The sequence below is a fragment of the Phaethon aethereus genome (assembly GCF_964289735.1).
Source record: "Phaethon aethereus genome assembly, chromosome: 8".
Classification (NCBI taxonomy): Eukaryota; Metazoa; Chordata; class Aves; order Phaethontiformes; family Phaethontidae; genus Phaethon; species Phaethon aethereus.
Genome location: NC_138584.1, coordinates 34,129,364 through 34,137,063, shown reverse-complemented (window position 1 = coordinate 34,137,063; position 7,700 = coordinate 34,129,364).

The window sequence follows — 7,700 nt, the reverse complement described above, 5'->3', positions numbered from 1 at the left end:
TTTCACCACACTTCAGCTGCTTATTTATTTGACGGATGTATCTATGAATGATTTACCAAAGGGCACTTGCTGCAGAAATTTGCTGGTGGTGCTGTGTGTAGAAGGAAGAAACGTTTACATGGACACTATGTTTAAAGGTGCCAAAATAACTTTTTTTTTGTGCAGATGCCTTTTGAAGGACTGCTAAGAGAGAAATAAATATTTATCTGTTTACAAATTATTACAATATATTGTGTTCAGTAAAATAAATGTGAAAATAAGCATGAAGCTATTAGTAACCAAAAATTTATATATGGTTTTCATATGGGAAACTAATGATATGCATATTGTTGTAACTTTTTTTAATGTCTGTTCAGGAGTTTGTGCCATTTGTTGTAGTTTGTGTAGATTTTTACATGTCTGCATGTTGTGAATAAGTGCCTTTGCATTCTCAAAATATGCGTCTTTAGACAAAATGATGTTCTTTGAGTTTGGGACTAATTTAAAAGTTGGTTCTGCTGTTTCAAAGGGAGCCAGAAATTCACCCTAAATAAATTATTATCTGACCCTGTAAAATACTTCTGTTCATTTCATCTGTAAAATTCACATAAGCTTTTATATATTTATTTATATTAAAAGTCTTAGGTATATTTCTGACACTCTCATGGAAAATATATTTTGGATCTATTGGTATACTTCTCAGAGTAACAGGAATAATGGATGATATGTGAAGTGACAGCAAATAGAATCAGAATACACTAAATTTCCCTATTTTGTTTCCGGAGTTAGGGGGTTGCTTATTAATTCTGATGGGGCTAAGACTCCCCCACAAGAGTATAAATCTGCATGAGTAATTTCTGAGAGAACAAGTCAAAGTAAGTGTCTTCATAAAGGAGATCCCGGCTTAATATTTAGACAGATGTTTTGCTCCAGGCAAAAAACTACAAAGCCACAACTGGTGAATGATGTTAGTGTTCAATACTGGGCTTGGAGAGAAATGGATGCTCTTCTCCCCCATATTTGTCTCCATCAAAAAAGAAGCCTGACATCCTTCGGTTTGTTTGCCCAGACAGACGCTGATAGCGTGTAGGGGTAAAGCCTGGGTACCCAAGGGAATTTTAAATAAGATTTAACGAAAATCCCTTTCCTCTTAACAGGATAAAAACGGTGTGGTATAGCAAAAAGATGGATGAACCTTTAAGGATTCACTGAAACATAGTTTATATTAAAAGTATTGTCATTTTGGAGAAATGTGATTTATAACTGTAGTGAGAGGATATGCTGAGCACGAGCTCTGCCATGAGACCTATGAATGTTGCTCCTTATAATCTGCAAATGGGACCATTATGTACTGCAATGATTCTGAGTTACATGTTTGATAAGGTTTTTATAGAACATGTCCTGCAAGGAGGAGCACTAATGGATCCACCTCTTGCTCTGAACACAGCTCTCTGATCACCTTGTCGTCTCAGTCCAAGGCGAGGAGAATGTGATGAGGGCGGTTAGAAATGGCGCTGCTAAGGGTGTAGCTGTATCCGTGGGCAGGTAGAAGGTGGGGAGATCAGTTGAGAAGTAATGCAGCTGGATTGACTAAATTAATATTATATAAGGCAGCTAAAGGTTCTTGGAGGAAATGAGGCCACCATGTCAAATACAATTTCTGTACATTGTCTGGTTAATATCCAGTATTTTTTGTATAATTCAGTACTGTGCCAAAACTATTCCTTATGGGTGAGGAACAGTGCGTATGTCCTTTACTTGAGTGCTGGTTGCTCTGGGCTTTGTTAGCCATGTATATGCAATTCAGGGTCTGGAATGTCACTGTTCACATGTTCCTGCCCTTGAGCTTCTCCGAGTGGTCTGGCCCACAGTCCAAGCTGTGACCTGTCCCTCGCATGACCTAAGCTGATATTCAGGTGGACTTCTCGTGGCATAATGCCTTCACGATGCTTTTCGGTTAAAGGTTTCTTTAAGCTTGTGATGTTGCAGTCAGTAATGTGCTGTACACTGAAACCATTCTGCATTTGGAACAGTGTCAAAATTGGGTTTTGTGGGGAGGAATTTGTGTCGGTGTTACTTTTCAGTTGTAATGTTGCTCCTAGATAAGTCTTAAACCATCTGCTTATTTTAGCTGTATTTGCAGAAAATTGGAAGGGATGCACGGCAAGCATTGGACTGCATAAGAAGGTACATTTAAGTCCAACTTTGTTTTCACTTTAAGGTGTTGGGTTTTTTTAATTAAGTAGTTTTGTGCTTTCTGGAATCAGATATTTGAGAGACATGAGTGCTTTCCCTTTGTGTGAGCTGTTTGGTTGTCTGCTATCTTGTTTGGTTATCTTGCACAGTTCTGAGCAAACATTACATGTTGTCATGAATTGTACATTCCTGGAGCAAGAAACTGAATTGTCATTGTACCTGCACATGCAGACTCCTACAGTAATTGTCGTAAAACCAGTCATCAAAATTATAAAGTTAAAGCAAATCTCAACGACTCCTGTCTTTACCTGTTTTGGGAGGTTTTTTGGCATCTCATGGGGAGGCTCCATAACAGTCTTGTACAAGTTCATATGCTGTGTCAGATACTTTGGTGTTACAAATGAGGGTCTTAGCTGAGGATTGTCACTTTTGTATTGGACATCTTGGTACGTAACTGCTATGGTCTGCAACTGTGAGGCTGCATTTCAGTTCTTCCAGGCTGTTCTCCCTGGAAAAATGTGGCAAACACACCTTTCCATTCTGCAGCTGATACTTAATTGTACACATATATATTTATACACCAAATTAGTCTTAATGTTAGCTCTACAGGGGTGGGGAGTTAGTGCAGAAATTTTCTTTCTGATAACTGGTCTGTCTGGCACAATGCCTATTTTGCAATATATCATTTTGCTCCTTTCCTTACGAGGAGGAAGGCTTTGTAAATGAGAAACCAAGATGTGCCCAGCTTTAGCCAGTATTAGTAATGCTTTAACATCCTGTAGATAACTTTATGCTTGCGTAGTCGGTGACAGATGTTCATCCTTTGTAATGCCTGTAGCCAACTACTTTGAAAAATCCAGTACCTGCCTACACTTGCTAATTTTTCTCAACTGTTAAGTGTTGCGTAAATGCTTTATTTATTTATGTGTTCCAGTTAAGCAACTTACTAGGCGAGAAGCTCACATTTCTTAGGATTTAGCTTTCAAAGGACTGCCCTCATTATTCAGAGTTCTTGATCCATGTTATTTAATGTTCCCTTCTAAGGTTTTGACAGAACTTAACAAAAATGTGAATAAATAGACAAATTGCCTAGCTATGGGACAATTAAAACATTCCACATGAATGACAGATACAAACTTAATTTTAATCTAAATCTTTCTTTGAGCTATCATTTTCTCTTGAGTGATTCTTTTTTTACTGGAAGCTTTTTATAATTCTTTCATATTGCAAAAACTACAATTCTTTGTGGGGACCAATTCATCTGAAGGGAATTTGCAGCTGCCGGAAATCTCTGTCACGTACAGCGTGGTGTAGCAGAAGTACCTGTACCCTGAAGTATAGTTTTATTCTGAAACCTGGCACTGTAAGATGGAGTCGTGGTTGTCTTGCACAGACGTGAGGGGAGAAAATGCTGTCACGGTCCAGCACCGAGCCACACGTGCTGCTAGCGGGGATTCTGCGCTGGGGGCTTAGGGGAAAATCAAGCTCATATAAACTGTTTAGACTTTTTTTTTTAACCCACTTAAAATGGACTACGTTTATTTAAAAACACGCTCAGCAGAGGTGTGATTTCCAACTCTGGTTAGCTCTCACAGATACCGTCCTGGGCAACCGAGAAGCTGTTTGCTCAGCGAGGGGCCGGTTCAGGTGCACTGTCAGGGTAGGCTATTTGGGTTTTTAATAGGTACTTGCTGTTTTGCATACACAGATCCAAAACTCTTCTCTCTTGCTTAAGTATTTTAGAGCTATTATTTGTGATTGCCATCTGCAAAACCATGTGGTCTGCTGGCAATCAGAGGTAAATGAATTTGTTGCCTCCCTTTCCTGCACAGAAAGGCAGGATGAGATGCTGCTACTTGTGCTTAGCAGCTCCTTTTTTTGCTAATTAGCACCAATAGCTCCTTTTTATTTACATTAGTTGCAAGGAAGAACAGTTTTACAATGCATTGGTAGGTCATATGCTGTCTTACGCTGTTGTTGGTGTTGGTGCCAAACCAGGAGTTGCCTGGTCTAGCGCTGGCTGGTGTGCACTGGCACCTGGTGATTCCAAGAAAGCAAGTGGTAGAAACCAGCCAGGAGGTTACGTGGATAAGATGTTAATGGCTAGTCTCAGCGTTGAGTCATGATGCACTGTGTACTCCAGATTTAACTGCATGTGGGCAGCAGATAGATAAAGTAGCAAAATTAATACTTTAAGGGGAGAGGGGCAAGGACTGAAAATCAGAGGATCGTAATTTTGGTGGAAAGGGACCTTCAGAAGTCACTTAGTCCAAAGTCTGTTTAAAATGGATCTAATTAAATCAGGTTATTTGAGGCAGTGTTGAGTCTTGAACACCTCCAAGCTCTGCAGCACGAAGTGTCATAGCAGAGTGCTCTTTGAATCTTTGCTTCCCGTACCAGCCCAAAGCATCAAGACCAAAGCTGCCTGAGCAGCAGGTCTGGCTTGTCTCTACTGGCCCTGGCTCCTGGGGAGGGCTCCTGGCCAGCAGACGCCATCCGGGCAATGGTGAGTGAAAAGGGAGGAGAGCCGCAGGGGCAGGATGGAGGCTGCCTGTGGTGGCCATCCTTCTAACAGTTGCCACCGAGTCTGCAGGGCTGGACCATGCTCGGTGCTGGTAAGATGAAGGAGAACTTGGCTGCTGGTGTGTGGGGCCAGGGATCTCTGGATCTCTGCCTCCTGAGCCACTGGAGGAGGATGGGACTTGGGATGATGCTGTCACCATGGAAACACTGACTTTTCATGACATCAAAGATTAGGACGCTGTTTTGAGTCCTTATCCTGGGGTTAATTAAAAATCTTAATGTTATTTGCAATGCTAAGAGGCCTTGAGTTTGCACTTAAGTTTATATTGAATATATTTATTGCTAGGATGCTCCCACAGACAAATTACCATATAATTAAGGTTGTTTAATATGAAGGTTTAATGGGAGGCCTCAGTCAAAGAGGGCTGAACTCAGTATCTTGTTTTTCAGTTAGAAGCCTTAGATGAACCGTCAGTCCAAAAGGAAATATTCTATCTTGTAAGGAGACGAAAGAAAGAACGAACAACCCACAAGAGGAGGAAGCCAACCCTTACCTTTTAATGGTTGTAGTAGTAGATCTAACACGGGGGCTGTTTAATGTCTAATTTTCTCCTTCCACCACCATTTTGATAAGGAGTGCCCAAAGGTACGTGGTCTTCATCCTGTACCACGGGCTAGCTGTGAGGGGGAGAGAAGTAATCCTTCTAATCTTGTTAATCTTTGAAATTACTCCTTATAGCACCATTCTTTTCATAAACATCTACTCTTACTAGAGGTGTTTTTTTTAAAGCGATCTTCGGGCTGTCTCTGACAGTGACTGCTGTGCAGTGTATAAAACAAACGATGGTCAGGTTTGACATCTTTCTGAGTGTGTAGGGCTGTTAACGCCCTGTGTAAAAAATACTACTTTATGTGCATGAGACTTAAGAGATCTGCCTTGTGCAGCAGCTGGAGCTGCTGGCACGTGCCACCGTACTGAAACAGGCTGAAGTAAAGCAAGGGGAAGGAGAGGGGACATGATGGCCATAAGCGGCCGGCAACGTACTGCGACAGTAAGAGCAGTGATCATGGATGATGATGCTCCCTGATGCCCTCCTGCCTGGTGTGTAGTGGTTTAGTCTTGCTGTACTTGTACCAACGCGCTGAAGCGTGCAAAGACAGTCTTCCACAGAAGCCCAGGACGGAAGAAAAAGCTGGTGGGTTCTGCCACCCATTTGGGCTAAGGCACAACCAAACATTGAGAGACCAGAAGGACTAAGGACCTCCTTGGTCATCAGCGGCAGCAAGAGTCTCTTGCAGCATTTGTGGTGTTGGTATCAAGTTTCTGTTTGAGTTTTCTTGTGTTGCCCCTGGAGATGATGAGGCCTTGAACTTGGCAATTATAAATATGACATTTTCATTGCCCATACAGCAGCAAGTATCAGCCCATAGTCTGCCATGTGTGTTATCTAGTGGGTGCAACAAAGAGGAAAAAGGGGGAAAAAAACCCAAAACCAACAAACAAAAAAACCCAACAAAAACCCCAACACCACCAAATGAAAACCAACCAAACAACCAGAACACCCAAAAACCCCACCTCTGAGCAACCTGCTCTAGTTGAAGACATCTGTGCTCATTGCAGGGGAGTTGGACTAGGCGACCTTTAAATGTCCCTTTCAACCCAAACTGTCCCATGATTCTACATGTACGGGAGGTAGGGATGATAATATTTGACGCTGACATCTTATTTCTTAGCACCTCTGACGTCATGTCAGTTCTAGGTGAAGCGCTGACCCTCGTTTTGCAGGCGGGCGGGTGCGGAGGAGCGCTCTGTTACACGGGATTGAGATGATTCTGCAGGAAGGAGCCGTTTCCCGCTGCCCTCACTCTGTGGGAGCTGGGGAGGTCTCCCGGTGGCACGGGGCCGGCGTTGTGCCCACCGGTGAAGAGCTGAGGGGCTGCGCCAAGCGCCCGGTGCGTCACCCGGCACGACTCCAGCGCGCTCCGTTTCACTCCTGTTTGGGGTTTGTTTTTTTTTTCCCTCCCCCTTTGTAATCACTTCTGCTTGGGAAGAATTTAGGTCTCAGAAAAACATTCAAAGCCCTTTTTTGTGTGAACGGCAAGACAAAACCTCTGAAAGCCCAGGGAGGATTTCGATGGTGAAAGCCCGCTCTGTTCCCGGGGTGCGCTCATTGGCGGGGGCGGTTTTGGGCGCGGGGCTCCCCTCAGCGGGGCTCAGCGCTCCATAAATACCCGGCGCACGGCTCTCCTGCGCCCTTGGCTGCCCGAGGCTCGGGTCCTTCGCCGGGGAGAAAATGTACAGCCAGTGAGTATCGCTGCGGGCTTTCCTCTGCGGGAGCAGGTCGCCGGCCGCCGGCGTGGTGCGGCGTCGGCTGGGGGGCTGCGGGGAGGCTGGGGGTCAGCGCAGTCCCGAGGGGAGGAGGAAGGGGGGTTCTCGGTGTGGGGGTGGCTGTGCTGGTACGTCCCGTGCGGCGGTGGGATTCCGGTCCGGGGGGACAGGCTCGCCTCCGGGTGCCAGCGGATGGTCCGTACTTTGGAGGGGAAGGACGGTGCCCCGCACAGCCTGTGTCTGGTGTGTCCTCATGGGCTCTGCAGTAGATCAAAGCTGGAACCTAACACATAATTCTCAGCTACGCACTCAAGTACGCTTTGCTGAAAGAGAAAAAGGAGGGAAAAAAAAAAAAAAATGCTTATCCAAGACCTGGGAGACACAAGTTGGATTTTGCTTCCCGATGTTTCAGGATACCCTGAGTTTGTCCGTCGGGCGAGCGTGTTTGCCTGCGCAGGCTGTCCGGTCGGTATTCCCTGTTCCTCTGTCGTGCGCTCGGGCTCCGGACGGTTTGCAGGCGGCTGCGGTAGCTGGTCAGAGCCCTCAGAGCCTTTTCCCCCACGAAGGCTGGTGCTTCTCCCTCCTGACCTCTCAAGTTATTTGCAGATTGCAGAGCAGTCCATCCAGACACAAACCCCCCTCCCGCGGGGAGGGTCCCAAAGCTATCCCAAAA